The 19,086-nt window shown below is 36.8% G+C and overlaps 1 protein-coding gene across 1 annotated transcript in view; it reads left to right on the top strand.

Moving 5' to 3' along the window:
- Positions 1-19,086, top strand: part of SHISA9 (shisa family member 9) — a 183,399-nt gene that overhangs the window by 14,423 nt on the left and 149,890 nt on the right. The window lies entirely within an intron of this gene.

Raw genomic sequence — 19,086 nt, 5'->3', positions numbered from 1 at the left:
GAATGTTATGCATTCTACTTGCAATTTTAGTCAGTGGGATATGTTTTGAACCATACTGGGTAGGTCTTCATAAGCTCTTCTCCATATAGCCATTTCCATTAGGACTGAACAACGAAGTTTTTGCTCTTTCTTCATTTATTGTACAATAAGAACAATTAGATCAGATTACTGCCTTGCATCCTATCATTTACTTCTAGTCAGCTTTTAATTCAGATAAATTTGACATATGTTAATAAAAATATTCATCAACGTAAAATGTATTTGGGAGAAATACAGTTAATCACTGACATTATCCTTCAGCAGCAATAATTAAAATTATCGTAATAAAAATTATTTAGAATATATTTTTACAATTTATAATGTAGTTTAAAAGGCTGAATGATTATTTAATAAAATAAAAATTATTGTCATGACAGAAGAGAGCACTGCTGTACTAGACTGTTATATAGGCAGCTTTGAGTCACAACAGCAGACTTGAAAAGCACATATAAAGGATGAGACTCATTTTGCTGTCATTGAGGTGCAGATTAAAGTACTTTGAAATGTTGCCCAATAGTATAGGGATGTATTCACCATCTACAAGATGAAAAGTTCAATATCTAAATGTGGTTTGGCTTTGGAAAACAGTTATGTCTTTCGCTCGTGATTCTACTTTTACTTCCGTACTATCAGCATAACTATTTAATAAGGGTTTAGTTCTACCAATGTTTGTTATTAGATATTGATATGTCCTGTCATCACATACTCACCTGAAAACAAAGGCAATGCTTAGAAGAATAAGCATCCTCTACTGTTTTGGCACTTTGCAATCTAAGTTTTACTTACTAAATTTTATTAATGAGGTGCTATTCCTGTTATATACTACTTAATTTAATATCTAAAATTGTATTTTGTCTTTGGACAGGCACACTGAATATTAGTATTCTCAATGTTAAATAACTTCCAGTGCAAAATATTCCCGCTATCAACCACAACTGTCAGCAAGATCAATCATCAATGCTTCATAGTTGTTGCAATCTTTCATGTCACTGGGATTCTCGATGTCAAAAGCTGATATGGGAAACAATGCCAAACTAATAGGAATCAAGTTTTTAAAAAACCAAAACCAACAACACAACCTTTTTATGATTGTATTCTGCCAGATTTTAGCTCCTTAAAATGAAGAGGATAGAGACTGAGATACCTTTTTCATTTCTTAATATGGCATGAGTCATCTCATTGAAAGGCAAACAAAAAGTACCTTTTGCTTTCACCGTTGGTTTGCCAACACCATAGCACAGACAAACCACACTTGCTTTTTCCATGCCAAAACAATATCGTTTTTAACTGTTGACTTACAGCTTAATCACCTCTCTAAATCCATTAACTCCCACCCTCATATTTTGTCTCAGAAATCATAGATTTGTAACACAAATGACGAAAACATAAATTCATTAATACATCAGTTTCTGTCCGTGCATTCAGGTGCAAGCATTAACTATTGCAAACTGATATATCCACAGCTAAACATATACATTTTTTATCACTCTGGCTGTGTGAAACTTTTGATACTATATTTTAGACGTTAAAATGCTCTTATCAGAAATTTAACATTCTGTAAAATTACTTCCCTCTTCATTTTCAATCAGTCATACCAACTTTGCCAAGCAGAATCAGTACAGTGGTTACAAAATAAAGTAGAAGAGGTTGGCTGCATACATTAAAAAGCTTATGAATACACATCCCAGTATTACGAGGCAATTGTGATATGCTATTCAGTGAGAGATATTTTTACGAATTTCAATCTGCAATTTCAATCATAAACTATTTTCAGTACCTTAGTTCTATGTTCTCTGCTTTATATCATAACTTTCCTTGAAATATACACACCGGCTCTGACTCCAGTTTTATTATCATAAGATAAATTCAAGAAGGGAACTGAATGTGTTTAATATTTATGAAAGAGCTTTGTTGTTGATTTTTATATTAGAAAAAATAGTTGAAAAAAATCTCTGGAACCATGATACAAAACTACATTGATAATAATTCCCAGATGATTACAATGTGGATTTTAATGTTTCCTTAGGTATATTAATAAATATACAATAAACTGTCTACAATAAACTGTCTCAAACACAGATCTGTTTTTTACCCTAAAAAGTTTGTTCTCACTGTGTTAGTTCACCTTTTACACTCTACAGCACTAGCCAGGAAAAAAACCCAACCTTTCCCATGTAGACAGTTGCTCTTCCAGGGCTAATCTGATCATTCCTTATCACTTCTGAACTGCTTTATTGTTTTCTCTAACATATTCTCCATGCATACTAGACCTTGTGCTTCTTATTGCTGTCTCTTCTGCTGCCTGTAACAAGCTCGTTCTCCGTGACCACAAATACTGTTTGATGATGCTAGTTTTTGTTGGTTTAGAAAGTCTGTGGTCAGCCATTCTGGACAGCATATGAAAGAATACCACAACACAGAAAAGTACGGCAAATGTCTACTAGGATTTCGTCTTATCCACAGGGCACTGAAGATTAAATACTTTCAGTCATAAATTACAAAATAGTAGTGGATGTGATTCAGAGGTGGTGATCTTACACCTCTTATAGAGAGGTCTAAATAACTATATGCAAATAGATTAGGCTTATTTCCTCTCAGAGTAAGCAAATCACAATAGAGAAAAAACACCAGTGCTGCAGGATTCTTTTCAAGCACATACAAATGACACACTTTATATTGTCATAAACTAGCATTTTAGAGCCATTAACATTTACTTGTGAAAATCTGGTTTGAAATATTTATTTGCAAGCTACACCTTATTTCCTAGGTGACACCATTTCTACAAATGTAGAGACATAGATGAAGTTGTCTCTGGAACCAGAGACATAGAGCTAGAGTTACACTGCAAAGTGTGAATCACCTACATGCTCTATGCATAGGAAAAGATTTTCAGATTTTTTTAAGCATCAAAATCACCCAAACATTTTTAGAAAGGAAGACAAGTGATCCATGAAAATCTGGTCTCTGTAACTTAGTGCTTTACTCTGCTGAAATTGTCCACTGGAATAACACAAATGTTCCCCTTTCCTCTTTACCATCTCTCATGCCCATTCTTCAGGAAGAGGAAGGATTGTGCCACTCCACTCCAACCCCTTTGCATCTCAATAACCCATACGCAGTACCTCAGGTTCCTCTTGCATTTCTTGATTTTGTCTGGACAAAGAATAATATTCTCTATCTTTTTCAGAGTTATCCATTCTGGTATACATATACTGACTGATCAGCAAACAGAACAAACCAAGCAAACAACTATAGAGTTTATACTTCAGCCTTTTGTCTCTGTTCAGCCATTTATTTTCCTAACAGCTGTAGAAACATCTCGTCCTTGAGATCTCAGTAACACCAGAAGGGGCAAATGGGTTAAGAGTTACTAGAGGGAGTAACAGATAGCTAGACCAAAAAAATTACATTAGCCTTTTTCTCTTCTAAGAACAATAAATCTAGAGTTATTTACTGAGTGCAATAAAATGCTACAGGGCATTGTTGGCACAAAATTTGGATCCATAAATCAAATAAGTATTGAGATGCTGCTCTGAGAGTCTGTAATCATCAAATAGGGAGATCTAGTCATCAAAGGTTGGGAATGCCAGGAAAACGAGAAAAAAAGGATAATCTGTGGCACATCCCCTTCCCTGTGGATCAAAGAAGTTATCTATCAGAATGATGCCTGGTTTGTAGTGTCTAAATTAATTGTATAGGAGAGTCTGAAGGGAGTCAGGATATGTCAGAAGATCAGACCATAGAGGAAAATATAAGCTCAAAACTTGGCAGATGATTTATTAATTGCTAATTATTCTTATTTCTACTTTACATGATATTAAGTGTATGCTAGAAGCTTCCAAGTGGAAAATCCACACAATAGTTAATGCAGTTCAAAAGCGGCATTAATCCTCCTCTGTGGCTTGCAACACTCTTGGGAAAGAAGATATTGCATAGCTTCAAGGATGGAAAGTCACTGGTGTTAAGCAATCTGAGGCTAACTAGCAGATTACAAAGGGAGAAGTCCTAAGTGCATATTTCCCTGTGTGAAATCTATGTATGTAGAAGTGGGTTTACTTTCCTCATATAGCTGTAGCATATACAGAGTTTGAGATCAGTGCACCCTCGAAGTTGGTGAGCATGAGCCTAGTAACTTTAAAAATACTCTTCTCATATCGTTACTGACAAGTCTTTTCAGCTTTGAGGGAATTAACAGAAGAGGAATAATTTTATCCTAATTATCATCACAGTAAATTAAAACTAGAACATATGCATGTCATAGTCCAACATCACAGGCATGGCTGAATCCTGGCAGTCAGTATGTCATGATCAATACTCTGTCATCTGAAGAATCCTTTTGAAATATTCTCATAGTAACTTGCAGCCACAGATTCCACTAGACATGACCTGTGTGAGATAATTGCAAGTGGTATGTAGACTGCTTGCTCTGTCTTGTGGATTTGACAACAGTGACAGCTCCTAACTCTGTCATTCTCACCAGCTTTCCTCTGATTAAGACACGGAGTGCTTTTTTACATCATACACAGGACTAAAACAAGCACACGCTGCTTCTTGCATTGAAACAATTCCTGATGCACCCTCCATATGAAAAATGGTGAGGCCTTACAGCTGGAACTATGTCCATATAAAGCAAACCTGAGGTTTTTCAGTCTGGCTGCATGCGAGCTGAGTGCCTCTGAGCATCAGATTATCTTTGTGCTTCATATTGTAGAAAGGTGTTGCAGAAGTCAGTGCAGAGCTGGCTGTGGTCCAGCAATACAACATTATCGTATTTATGGTTAGATACCTACAACTGGATAGCGCAGACTGCTGCTGCCACAGCTGTCTCAAGTTGTATCCACTGCTATCACTACCAGTCAGAGCAAACTAGGTTTGGCAAACTACAGTATACAATATCAGCAAGCCTGGCTGATCCAATTCACGAATGAGGATCAGCATAGCCTTAACATAAAGAAATGCCAGATGAAAAGGCAACTTGCTGAGAGTGGATGTATTGAACGCATGGGATGAGAGAAGCTGTCAAAGGAAGATGACAAAGAAGAGCCTCACTTCACAAGGAAGATGTCAGAAAGCACACCGAGAGAGTGGGTTTGACTTAAAATGCTCCACAGATTCTTTTTTCAAAAAGGATTCAAAATTTCAGAACTAGGTAGTGTGTAACACCAGGACCTGGCTACATAGCTCACTGAACTTTCAGAACAGAGAACTATGTCTGCAGAACAACCATTACTCGCATGGGAAAATTTACCTGGACTGACCATTTGGCACTTCATCAACTTAACTCATTTGGTAGATGTGTGGATGATAACCATATGATATTTTTCTTTTTAAGCCACACATAAGTAATATCAGAAAGTGAGTAAGCAAAAATGAGCCTGAAAACCAAACAGTAATAATAACTTAATGATTCACCCTGCTGTGACTCAAAAGCAGGCCAGGCAAAGTCTCATTCTCCACACCCCGAGGAATATCTAGTGGATGACACCATTGTTTCAGCTCATTTTCTCTCTCTCTCTCACTTGAGCTCTTTCTTGCCCATCAAAGCTTTTCTTGCCTTCATGTTTGTGATTCTCCTTTTCAGTGCCTGACAGTTGTAATGAAGATATGCCACAGTTAGTGACAAGGCAAGTATTCTAGATAAATTCTGCCAGAAGAGATAAAATGAAATAGCTAATACCTGACATCAGTTTCTGGAAGTGATCATCAATATGTAAATTTATGTCATGCTCTGTAACTTATAGAAAAAAAAGTATTTGTTTAAAGGTCATAATTAATTAAAAATCAATGAAAACACTTACAAATGCATGGAAGAAAATAACTCACTGTTGAAGTGTCATTGCAGCATAAGGATCCATAAAGGTGATACGGGAAAAGACAGTATACAGTTGTCTCGGTTTCAACACTAACTCTAGCTGAAAAAATGTTACGGATTTTTCTAAGCTTGAAGTTGTGCTACTCAGCTTAGAATAACAAATGTGGTTTTCTTAAACAAATAATTGTTTTCTTAAATACTTTAGCACTCTTATCACTTCAAGATACTGCAACTCTATATATGTTCTACAATGGAATATGACATTCCTCTTCTCTCCCCATCAAATTTTTTAATTTAGGCCACTTATGTACAAAGTATGTGTAAGCTGCTACAGTATACATAGCAACATACATTAATATAGATACCCCCTACATGTGCTACGTAATATGTAACATGTATAGCACATTATATTCTCAGTGCATCATTGACATTGGATCAAAAGGGTAAACGGAGAGTAAGAGAATGTATTTTTTCCTCAGCTGTGTAAGCAATCCTTATTTTGCTATTGCCTTGCCTTTAAGTACTAGTGGGGGAAGAACCTGTTTGTTATTAAACATCTTTATATGGTTATATAAACAAAAAGTGCCTTCTGAGAGATGCATTTTCTAATATTATCCATAGTTACTATTACAAGATTCCTTGAACTAACTCATTGCACATTCTGAAGCAAACAAATGTATTTTAGTAGCAGCCGCATGATCTTTTCACCCATTATTTACAATGCTTTATAATTATGGTAACGATTAACTCTACAGGCACAGAAAAGTCAAGAAATTTGTATCTTTGGATCTTAGGAATTTGGGCAAAATAATGTGAAAGTTACAAAAGCATACTGATCGTGATACAAAACTGGGGAAAGTCAGGTATTGTCTTTCATTGTCTTTGACAGTCTTTGAATTCCACTATGTTTTAAATAAATACACTTGAGATGTGACAGTATAATTTGTATCAGCATAATACTATAATAATTTCAGAAATATAATACAATAAACACTATCATTGTTTACATAATCAAGATATTCCCATCCCATAATCCAAGGATGCTTGTAACAATCTGTTGTATCACTTACATTAACGTTATTACATACCCTGGGTACACTGAGATGTAATTTAAAACAGAAACAACAGAGTATTGAGGATAAGGAAATGCTGATCAAAACCTTAAGGATTTCTAGAGGTCACAAACATCCTGGCACTCTGCCAGGATCATAGTTGCTGACTAGAGAACACTTCCCAGTTTCCCTGCAACTCCAGGTTAACACAATCATTAAAAAAAAGCACTTTGAAAAAATTAAGAATTGGTACTAATCAGGAGCTCATTTTAGGGGGAAAATGCAAGAACCCTAAGTTTTCTAATATCTATAATGCTCCAAATAAGACTATTACAATATTAAAAAATGTAAAATGACTACCCAGGCTAATTTGTTAATTTTTATGCAATTCACTAAAGAAATCAGCTTAGTTAGCAATGGTGGTTCAAATATCAATTATAAAATCTGAGTGTACAAAAAGCTCCTTCTATTGAAGTGGACGTAGGCATTGACAAAAACATAGTTGTTAAAAACCAAAAAGCCTTGAGGGATGGTGATTAAATAGAATGTGCAGCTTGTCACACCTGGATCCCCAGTTTAAACACAGTTGTAGCAAGTATAATAGTGGCCAGTTTGTAAGTTTGTAGCATAAACTATCTGTCACTAATTTTTAATCCTTCGAGCATTAAATATTCTGGAAAGAAAGGAGTTTGCCAGTTTCTTAATGGTGTCACTAACCTGTTCTCTTCAGTAGACAGACTTGCTAGAAACAGAGGTGACAGTGTTTACTAGCAAACATTTAATTTATGAACACATTTGGTCTTACGGAAGAAAAATAAAGGTCTTTTAAATAGAAGCATGTTAGCTTTATTGATTGAATTTCAGATGGAATCGTTACTTGGGGGAACTAATTCTGTGACAGACTGACAGAGTAGCTGGGCTATTTGGTAAGGTGGAGTGCCCCTGCTTTCTCTTCTCTCTCACCATTGTTACAACACGCTTTGGGCTAAAGCAGTCTCAGTGGTATCTAAGTTCCCTTGCTGTGGGCAAAAAAAAAGGGAAAAGCAAATGGGCAAAACTGTGATCCCCTAGCGATACACTCGCTTTGGCCAACCTCCATCTCTGACCACCTCTTAGCTGCATGGACTGTGTGGATTCATAGCTTTTAAAGAAGAAATGAGTTCTATTGGATCTATGAGCTACACAGACACCTCCCATATAATACAAGTCCTATAATTTTACCCAGCAACTCCTATACTCAGCATCTGGGCTGTGAAGCCAAACTGCTGCTATCCTTCTGTACTAAGGGTTGTATTTTAGTGACAATTTTTTTTTTTAATGATAAATGCTTGTTTAATTTTTTCTTTACTTGCTTTGGTATAATATATTAATACAAACTAGAAGTGTAAAATATGCTTATAATCCTGAGAGTTCTGTTGAAATCTAACTGATAGTAGGAAAAAGGAGAATACTACTAATGGAAACAGTATATACTGAAGATTTTGCTTTCATGTGAATGCAATTAGAGCTTTTCCCTTAAGCTAACAGGATAAGTAACTATATGAGGAAATCCACAGACACTGAAAATGGGCAGGAGGGAGAGAGTAGTATTTGCTTGGTGTTCAATGGTCCATGTGTAACAAGCTGGCAGTTCCATCTAGTTCCTACCAGACAAATGTCTACATCAGAAATTCCTGTTTGACCCCTCCCCCAGCTGCACATTTGGAAGTTTCAGCAGTGAAGCCAAAAGCTGAGTTAAGAGAGACAGGGCTACATTTTCAAAGCTATTTTATTTTTCATTCTATAGATAAAGGTACGCACACAAGTAAATTCCTATTGCGTATACGGCAGCGAGATTCAGGACATCAGTTAATTTCCTGAATATCTGTGCATGACTGATCAACTCACATGCCTTTTGGAAAATTATTCTGAGATCTATTCTGATATTCATAAACTTTGATCTTCTCCAAACAGTGTTTGCCAGCCTGATATAAACAGATTAATACTCTGTCTCTTGAGAGTAAAATAATGTTTGAGAGTTTTCAGTAGTTCTATAGAAAATGTAGCATATACGTAGCATAACACAAACAAGTCGTGAATATGTGGCAGTTTGATATGGCACAATTATTGTTGGCATTAATTTGGGGTGTCTTATTTTTGGATTTTGCCTGCACAAATTCTGCACTTCAAAAACCATGTTGACATAACCTCTGCAGCAAACCACAGTTACATGTAGCTCCCACAGGTCTATATACAACCGGCAGGAAACTGTCAGTCTTACTTTGATCCATAATATTTTAGCTTGATCTTGGCAAAACCATATAATTTAAAAAAAATTCTTAACGGAAAGGCTCTTTTCATATAAAAAGATTTCAAACACTATATATGTTCTTCTTTCTCATGAGACAATGGCTGCTGACTCTCCAATGCATTCTGCCATAGCTAAATATTCACAATTCTCTATTCAGTCTCTAAATGTTTTCATGCCTGTTATATCTTTTTTTTTTGTCCTCCAATATTCTTTCTAGTGCCCACATGTGATCCCTGTGTGCAGCTGATATTACTGATCTAACCCAGAATTTATACCTTTTGCCCTCAATACTTGCAGGTTTGAAACAACATTTAGCATAGCTGCAATGGGGGACATTAGTATCATCCATCCTCTTATTGCTGTAAATGGTCCCTACTGCACAAAATGTGTTTTAATTTGTGGGCAGTGTCTTGCTAACCTAACCGACTCCCATTTTCCTATATAATTTCATGAACCTTAACCTCACTCTGTGCAATCTCTGTAATTGTTTAGATGCATAGTGACTTGTCATTTGCATCCCATGAAGCTTTTATGACAATAGCAACTTCAATTAAACTATGCCACTTGGCTTCATCATACTTCCCCCAAAATATCTTTGCCATCAACATTCCTCAGAGTGGCAATTCTCCTGAGCTTTCCAGAATTTATAGGTCACAGGTAAAACAGCATGTTCTCTGCAAATGTTAATGAGTTTACAAACTGCTGAGTATTATAATGATAAATTTGATCATATTTCTCTACTGACTTTACACAGTCTTGGCACTGCAATATTTTTAGCTTATATCTGCTCTCAAAGGGCCCAATCCAAAGCTCATTGAAGTCAAGGAAAAGAGGTGTATTAAGATTAGCAACTTTTGATCAAGCCTGAGACAGTCAGTGCTGTAAAAACATTATCTGTGCACATCCCTTATACGCAACTGACATCCTCTTGCACCACTGCGAGTTACTGAATCTCATTTTCTTTGCAGCTTTCCACCTGATCAGGGAATCTATTAAAGTCCAAACAGTCAAGGCAGCTGTCTTGAGTCAGATATTTCCAGCTTTCTAAATAAAAGGAACTAATATAATATCTACTTGATGCCCGCATCACTGTCATAACTCACATGGTATTGCGGAGGGTTTTCAGAGAGGAGGAGGGCAGAATGCAGGCAGCAGTGATTTCTAAAGGCCTGTCCCTGGTCAGTCCTCTGCTTCTGCCATAGGCTCCCTTTCCTGCTTTTACAGATATTTTCACCAATCTTCTTGGGCACACTTCACTTTACAAAGTAATTGCCATAGCTCTTAAACGTATCCATTCATAATTGCAGGGGTATTGTGCAGACTGTGAACAGGAGAGAAGGTTGCATTGCTGTTTAGTCTCTGCTGATACTGGTATGAACAGAGAACTGTAGTCTGACATCTTTCCTGTAAATATATTTACAGATAGAAAGGTGACCTTTGTTTAGGAAGTCTTTTTATTTCAGGGGGTGCAGTTTTTTTGTTATGGTAAATGATGTCACTAATATATAACATTTGAAGTGCTAGTAACCAGACCTAGCACTACTTTTAGAGAGAAACAAAACTGTTTACACCTGCTTTGTTGAACAATCTACAAGTTAATTTAAAAACACAGAGACAAAATAACATTTTTCAGATGAGCATCTCCATGAAATACAGACCAAATACTGAAAATACCTAGTAGTAATGTGTCAACTATCCTTGTCACTGAAAAATGTGTCTCAAAACACAAAAGCCCCTTAGGTTAGTATTCTATCAGAACGCCAATCACAAAATCACTAAACCCGTAAAGGCAATTATTCACTGTTGCTTGAAGCTATTAGTATACACGTGTGAAAAAAAGGTTTATTCAACAGTTCAGTCAGATACTCTCAATTATATCAAACTTTAAAATCCATGTGACCTTTTTTGGTATAGGACATGATTTAAAATCTACCTTGCCTCTGACATTTAAATATGGGGGACTATACCATTCATTTATTGACCAAGATAAACAGAGATTAATAGAAGATGAACAAAGTAAAGCAGACTTTTACAGAAACAAATTAAATTGTTAGAAAGGAATGAATAAATAGGACTGCTTCTGGCTTTTTTCTTTTCTTTTTTTTTTTTTTTGCAATTCATTAAGTTTACCTTTACACGGCTTAGGGACTAATAACTAGATACAAGCTACTATAAGCACTTGTCACCTCTGCCAAATAAACTATTCTCTGTTAAAGAAATAAAATTTTGTAAGAGTTTTGGTATCATACTGCTGAATGTCACTTGTGGAAAAGGTTATTACGCAACATGACTAAACGTTACCACGTATACTAAGTCTTATGCAAGTATCAGAAACTTCACTTCACATTACCAATGAACAAGATTTTTGTTGTTTGGTTTAGACACTTGGTGGACTACTTTGAAGGTCCACTGAACATTTAAATAATAGATTTTATTTTTATGTTGAAACTGTTTTTGAAGTACTTCAGTTTGTGGGCCCTGGCGTGGTCAGGTGTTTCTGAAATTCAACTATATGACTATTTTACAGTTTCCTAAGAGCCTGCTCTCACAGTAAGAAAAAGACATAGAAGATGACTGTTCCATTTTCTGTTTTCCATTGTTTGCTAATACTGTGGGAAAATGAGTAGCACAAGCAGTAGTCCTTTCTATGTGAAAATAATCAGCCTCCTGAAAGGACAGTGTTAATCCATCCCTCTTGCATTCTACACAGCTACAATGAAAAAATACAAAATTACCCAAGCCCTCAATATTAGACAAAACTAAAAATACATTTTCTGATCTCAGACTCTTGTATTTTTCTTTCTTCCAAAGCATATGCTCTACTCAGTGTAATATATCATGTAAAAACACTGTGTATGCTCCACGTACTTTCTAAAAATCTGGTGAAATGGCTTTTTGACTTTTTCAGGGCATAGGATGAATGTGCAGTGAATTCACAAAAAAAGCTGTATGTGGAATGTCTAAGATGATATTGATAGGTGTAATCTATTTTTTACTTACAGTTTCTCTTGCCCTTAGTTTTCTTTTCTCTCCTGCTGTCTGAATTCAATATCAAATAACTTTGCAATCCCACAATGCTGCTTCAAGCTTTAAAAAAACGGACTACAGCCAATGCCAATTTTGGGCAACTATCCAAAATTACACACCAGCTACATAGAGCAAAGTAACTTTTGTTACCTTTGTATCACGTAGCCACAATTTTCTTTTTTTCTCCCCATTCCCTTGAGGAATGACCTCCTTATCTGGGTTGCTCCTGTCTAGGAAATGTGCTAATTGTTATTACTTTGCTTCCTAACATGAATTCTGTTTAATCCTATGCCTGTTAAGTGCCTGAACAGTAGTTTCATTGTGCATCATGTACTGTTTGGAAATGTAAAGCATAAGCAATGTTCAAGGTAGCATATGGTGCATGATTCTTTTAGCTCTTTGTTTTGAGGGTGAACTTTAGGAAAACAGTATTCATTATTTTCTATTTCTTAATGTATTAGAAATGTCCTAGTTTTGGAGAGATACTAGACCCTACTGGGCACAATTCTGACATCTTTAAACACAACTTCATTAGAGAACTGAACAAGTCAGCAACATACACAGCAAGACCTATGCTGACTGTTTCAGACACAATTAGGAAGTGTGTGCCTCGAGTCTCAAAATCTTACCATTTGCACTATACCAATCCTGATTTTTGTAGACATAAATACATATAACAAATAACCTATTATTCCAACATATACTTAAAATACAGTATATGGTATAATGAATTGAGTTAAAATAAGTGAATAATTGCATTTCATGAATGATCAGTAGATTTAAAAATATTTCCAGAACAATTTTTATACCAGTTTTACATAGCAAGACAATTACATAAATGGGAACATCAAATAAGCAGTTTAAGGTCATATACCATGTACTTCTGAACAAATTTATGGCTGTAGTTTACTACATCAGTGACATTACTATCAATTAATTGTTTCTATCAACAGTGGTCATGCTAGTGTTTTCAATATGAGATATCAGAAGAATTATAAAAGTGAAGAGGCACAAATGTTTCTCAAATGATTAACAGGCTTTTCACAAAGTCTATAAGAAGTCCATATCTAAAAATCAATAGTCAAATGAACCTCAGACATACAACTCTAAGATTAGTTAACAGATTCCCTACTTCACAGTAACTGATACTTCACAGCTTAAAAAAAAAAGCTCCACGGATTACTAACATTTCAGGAAAACATTGTTGTGAGTTAACTTTATGAGGCAACGTAACCAAAATATTTCAGCGTGTCTAATTCCATATTACATGGCAAGAGTGAACATAATCCACAAGCTGAATGTCTCCACCCAAAGCTCTTGCATTTCTGTCCAGTGCTTTTCAATAAATAAGCACTTATTAATATGGGAACTGCTGCTGGTTCACATGGGAGTATGAAGGTATCCCGTGTTCAGTAGGTGCCAGTGATGCCCATATCAAAAAGCTATTCAGTATGAAGTAGGTCTAGTTAGGAGAGAAGTTGAGCTGGAAGCCAAAACCAAGACTTTTGGAGTAAGAAGAACATATTTACGTTGGGTTTAAGAACGCCATCCTGCTCACCTTGTGAAACACTAGTACTTCTCCTCCAGCTCCTCCTGCAAAGCTAAACAGAACTTTTGCTTTTGTGTAGATTTTGTTGAGGACTATGAGGGGGTAGCCTGCCTTCCATTTATAGTACACCCACAGGTTTTGTATTGCTCTTTTACTAAAGGCATGATAGAGAGAATCATTAGCTGTGCAAATTATTTTATTACACGAGAAGAAGAGAGTGTTCCGTTGTGATGGTTTAGGGGTGACTAGCAGCCCTGGTACCGCCCTGCTTCTATGTGCGTTCTCCCTCCAGCTGCCAGGCCCTGCTTCTGCTGCTGGGTCATTCCATCTTTACTCTGGATCACAAGGCTATGCAATCACCCTGTTCCCATCGTCCTGCCATGAGAATGCAGTGAGTGGTGCCATGGGTCTCTAGCGAGTCCCTCAAAACTGTCCCCTCATGCATCCTGCAGTCCTATTGCTTTTAGGACAAGCAAAACTCAAGGTTTTCCAACCCAGCTCCAGCTGTCTCACGACTGCCATATTTGCTATACACCATACTCTCGTCTACTACCCTATGATTACGGTAATCCACAGTAGCTCCTTTGAAGCAATGCACCATCCCTTAACACAAGAAAGAGACATGGCAAAAATATTAAAATTATGCATGGTTTGTGTGCCTGGCTCATGAAGACCTCGGTGACCCACATGCCTCAGGTATATCCCAGGAAGCCTGTGGTTCAGGCAAGTTGTAGCCTTCTGTTCTTTGTGGCTGTGATGTCACCAGACAACACTTTCAGCAATAACACCACTCAGAGTGTGCTCACTTTAACCCCTAGCCATTTTCCTTTTCCTGCTTCTTTATTGAGGAGTATTACCCTCCTCCTTCCCACCAATTACAATAGCATCGCTGCTTCACGGCTGTCTTCTGAGTCAGACTGAAGGGCTTTATGACTTTAAAATAACTTAGCAAAAAACCCCCTGTATATGTAGTTAAAGCTAGATTGGTTCCTGTCACCTAGTCCTCAGTGTGGCTTCACAAAATGGGACTGGAAGAATACCAGGGCAGCCGGCTACAGCTTGGGGCTGTGAACAAGCTCTTTTGTTGGCATCCCTCCACTTTTAGCTGCAGGCAGCTCCCATTTCTTCTGTAGACACAAGGTTTGTTTTCAACAATTTAGTGTCCTTCTGAGTTTGAAATATGAGAGAAATAAGCCTGCTGGTCAGATTTGAGCCAGGAAGTGGGCACCCCTAAATTAATGGCTATTTTCTTAAGGGCTCTTAATTCCTTTAAGGACATCTGATTTCCTTTCTTGCTGATTTCCCAATAGCTCAGAATTAAACAAAGCACATCCATTCACATATTTCAATATACCAACAGAAGTTCCGTAGTGATAAAGTAATTGTACATTAATCCCGTGTTCTTCACGTATGCATACACACATAATAGACTAGGCAAGTAATTCTTCCTAGAAGAGCTAATCAAAGGTTTTAATTTAATCAGTTCATTTTACGTCCATCTTTTCTGTTTTGTCAGCCTAATACACATAATAAAAATTTAATCTCTCCATTGTTTTAGTAATGTGAACCACTATTTTACAATGAGTACTTGACTGACGGCTATAGCCAAATGAAACAACACGTTTTCTTGCCCTTGCAGGGATTTTAAATAGCTGTTTTAATTCTGTGCCTTGAATAGTTTCTTCCTCAACAACATGAGTGACAAACAAGAGAAATGTGAGGCTTGGGCTGATTCCTCCCCGCCCTCCCCCCCCCCAGTCTTCTGATATTGGCTTAGAAATCTTTCAATATGCATAAATTGTCTACTATGCCACGGTTTTCTTGAGTCTCCTAGGAGCTCTGTGAAGGCAGGCACGGGAAAGGTAGTGCTATAAAACCCCAAAATAACCTTGTTTTTCTAACTGAAAACCATTAACAATCATCAAAATAGTGGTCAATAGAAATGAGGTTTCAATCCAAAAGGCATAAAAGAATGAATGGGAAACAAAGTGATTTTTCTTTCATGGCCAATGACCTTTCATTTATGGCCAACAGAGTACCAGTAATGGTAATGCAAGCCTGAGAAACAACTATGAGGGCTATATGCTCCAGTGTGACAACGCTTTGCCCATCAGAAGCTTTCACAGAACACACTGAAAATAAGTAAATGGTCCCCTTGCTGTGGAGCCCGTGGAGAGAAAGAACTGTTTGCCTTGCTTCCTTTTATCTTGGAAGATGCAAACATGGTCTTTTTGATTCTTTTTTGTCTTTTCTTTCAGCCTATGCAGGCAAATCAGGGAACCCTGGAAGGAACACAGCATCTCAATGACTGCACTGTGGAAAGCAGATATTCAGCCTTTCCATTATGATGTTTTACACAATGGTGTTTTCTAAATAAAAACAATAAGTTCCTTTCCCCGCTTTTTTTTTCCTGTCAGACAAGCCTTTCTAATGGCATTTTTATAAATGTTGGTAACTTTTGAACTTATGTTCATACCATCATTCATAGCATTGCCATTATCACCATAGAACGTGAATGGTGAGAGAGGATCTTCTTTCCATAAGGCTTTTCTAACAGCAAATTTCATAAAGATACTGATTGTAATTAATTGAGCAGATTAATAGCAGAACATTAAATGCAATCATCTGATGGATTAGAGGAAGCCCAATAAGCCATTCATTACTTATGCCAGGATTCAGACTAATTCAAGACCAGAGAACTGAAAGCCTCCTTTGTTCTGCACATAGTCAGGCTACAAGATGCAGCTCCTTGACAAAAACAAAATTACAAACCTGCTGCATTTGCTGTCAGAAAAGCTGCCTGCAATTAAGTTCTTTTGCCACCAGCAGAGACAATAAAAGTGGAAAAAAGAATACATTCAATGACCTTGAAATGTAGTCAGGTATCATTATTCCTCACATTTTATTTATTGATATGAAAGAATTAAACCTGCTTGTCTCAAAAAGAAAAGTCCTTGAATATTACAGTATTTTTCTGTATATATATAGTTACTTGATACTGTTTGTATTAGCTATATAAAATATATCACTAAATAATGTACTATAATGATGTGTACACACACACACACATATATATATATAAATTTATATAACAATAATCCTACTTAGACTTCAAAAGATGAACCTAACTAGATTTCAGAGAAGTTACCAAGCCATGGTCAAAACATACCATTTTAGAAAAGATTTTTCAAACTGCAGAGTGAAGCAAAGGAAGGGCACTTTGAAACTACATATATATTTAAAAATAAGACACTTCTCTTCTTGCTGCTAATAGCCTCTCTGTTATCTTTTAGAGGTGCTACATAAAATTGTCTCCCGCATTTTTCAACCCTGATTGTAAAAATGCTATTTTTCGCTTTGGCCAGCACAAGATTCTTTTTCTCCAGCCTTTATAGACAGAACAAAAGGAACCAGCCTGACATAGAAAAGCTCTTAAAGACTCAGACTTATCCATGAGAAAATTGTCCCAGTGTAGGACTGCAGAAAGCACATTTAGCATGGTGAGGCTGTCTCAGCATACCCTGTAAAGTACTACAGACTCTGAAGAATAAAAATGGCCATTGTAGCCGTCTAGGCACTGCCACTACTCTTCTGTGTTCACTTTCTGACAAGCTGGAAGTCTTCTTAACACCATGTGCCTGTCCTGTGAATACAAGACACTATCTTTTGCAGTGTTCCTAAGGTTCTTGTTACTAAAACCAATCTATTTTAAGTTGGCTTTCCAGTTCTCCCTTTTCCACAGACTCTCCTTGCTGCAGAAAATGCCTATAATACCACTAAAATACGCAATCCAGGCACATTAGCTAACTGCACAGACTGAGACCACTGGTTGTTATTTAACAACTTTGTACAGGCACTATGTAAAATAAATAAACTATTTAATAGCCTATGGGAAAAAGTTAGAAGGTGTGACTTCAGTTCCTAACATTTTTATAACTGACTTTATGCTTTCTAGTAATGCTGAGCTGGTAATCCTGTTAGTCAGCTCCCATTTCATGGTACGCTAATTTGAGTACTTTTATTATTTTTCCTGGAATACATGGATTCTGCAGGCACAGTTTCAGGTCCTCTCCCATTGTTTTGTGTCACTGTGCTCCTGCAGCTGGAGATGGCATTTCTGAGAAAGCAGGTGTGTGGCCAGAACATCCCCATAACTCAGTAATCCCTGACTGCCAGAACTATCCCATAGGACTTTTGTCTGCCAGTTGTCATTAACTTTAAATCCATTATTCTTTTGTGAGGAAAAAAACCCGAGCCTTCCCAGGCTGGACTTAAGATGCACCTATATAAACAGATCATGTTTATATATCACATGGAAGGGAAGTACAAGTTGGTTGAATTAGAAAGGTTGCTCAGTATCAATTTAGAATATTCACAAGTGAGTTTCAAAAAAGAACTGCAAATGGGGATCCAATATTACCAGAGAGGAAAGAAAAGTAGCGGACAATTTGCTACAGGTCCCTTGTTTCAAGACGACCTTTATTTCTATATTGTGGTGCATAATAACATATGGAGGGTTACAGTACCAACCTTTGCCATGAAGTCGGTTATTTCAGGATTTCATTACTTGTTATTTTAAAGGAGGATCTCTACATTGCTATTGCTCATATTCTTTAAAATGATAAGCCCCTTTTTAAGGACAGTGGCTTTTAGAACCTTTCCTTATCTCTTTCACATACTTCTCACACAGTTAAGGTTATGCTGTCTTTTTATCTCCTAGAAGTTGCACAAACACACTGATCAGTGAGTTTAGTGAGAAATCAGAGAAGTTATAAAATGTGTTTGAGTCACTGCCTTGGAGCTGAAGTCAATGAAACAGTCCTTTTTCAGAGTGGGAAGAGTTCTCTAACTCTCAGCGAAAAAATTAAATAAAATGACATTGTGGTAGCCGTCTTACAGACCTCTGCATAATAATTACCTAAAGTAATATAAATTTTAAAAATGCTTCATTCTTCAAAGTCTTCATGCATACAAGGTGCATTATACAATAAGCAATATATAGCCATAGAATCAAAATTTAGGGTGGAAGGGACGTTCAGAGGATATCTAGTTCAACTGCATGCTCAAAACAAGTCTAAATAGATCAGGTTGCTCAGGGCCATGTCCAGCCAAGTCTTGAACACCTGAGGACAGAGATTCTGCTGAGAAACCTGTTGCAATATTTAACCACTTTTCTGTAGAGCAGCTTCCTTGCAGCTTGCACTGTTGCATGAAATTCCTTCACAGATGCAAGACCTCATACTTTCTCTTGTTGAATTTCATGAAGTTCTGCCTAGCCCATTTCTCCAGCCTGTCCGGGTCCCTCTGAGGAGCAGCC

This window comes from Nyctibius grandis, chromosome Z, assembly GCF_013368605.1.
Source record: "Nyctibius grandis isolate bNycGra1 chromosome Z, bNycGra1.pri, whole genome shotgun sequence".
Classification (NCBI taxonomy): Eukaryota; Metazoa; Chordata; class Aves; order Nyctibiiformes; family Nyctibiidae; genus Nyctibius; species Nyctibius grandis.
The sequence above is the reverse complement of the archived record's forward strand: the minus strand, read 5'-3'. Positions and strand labels throughout refer to the sequence as shown.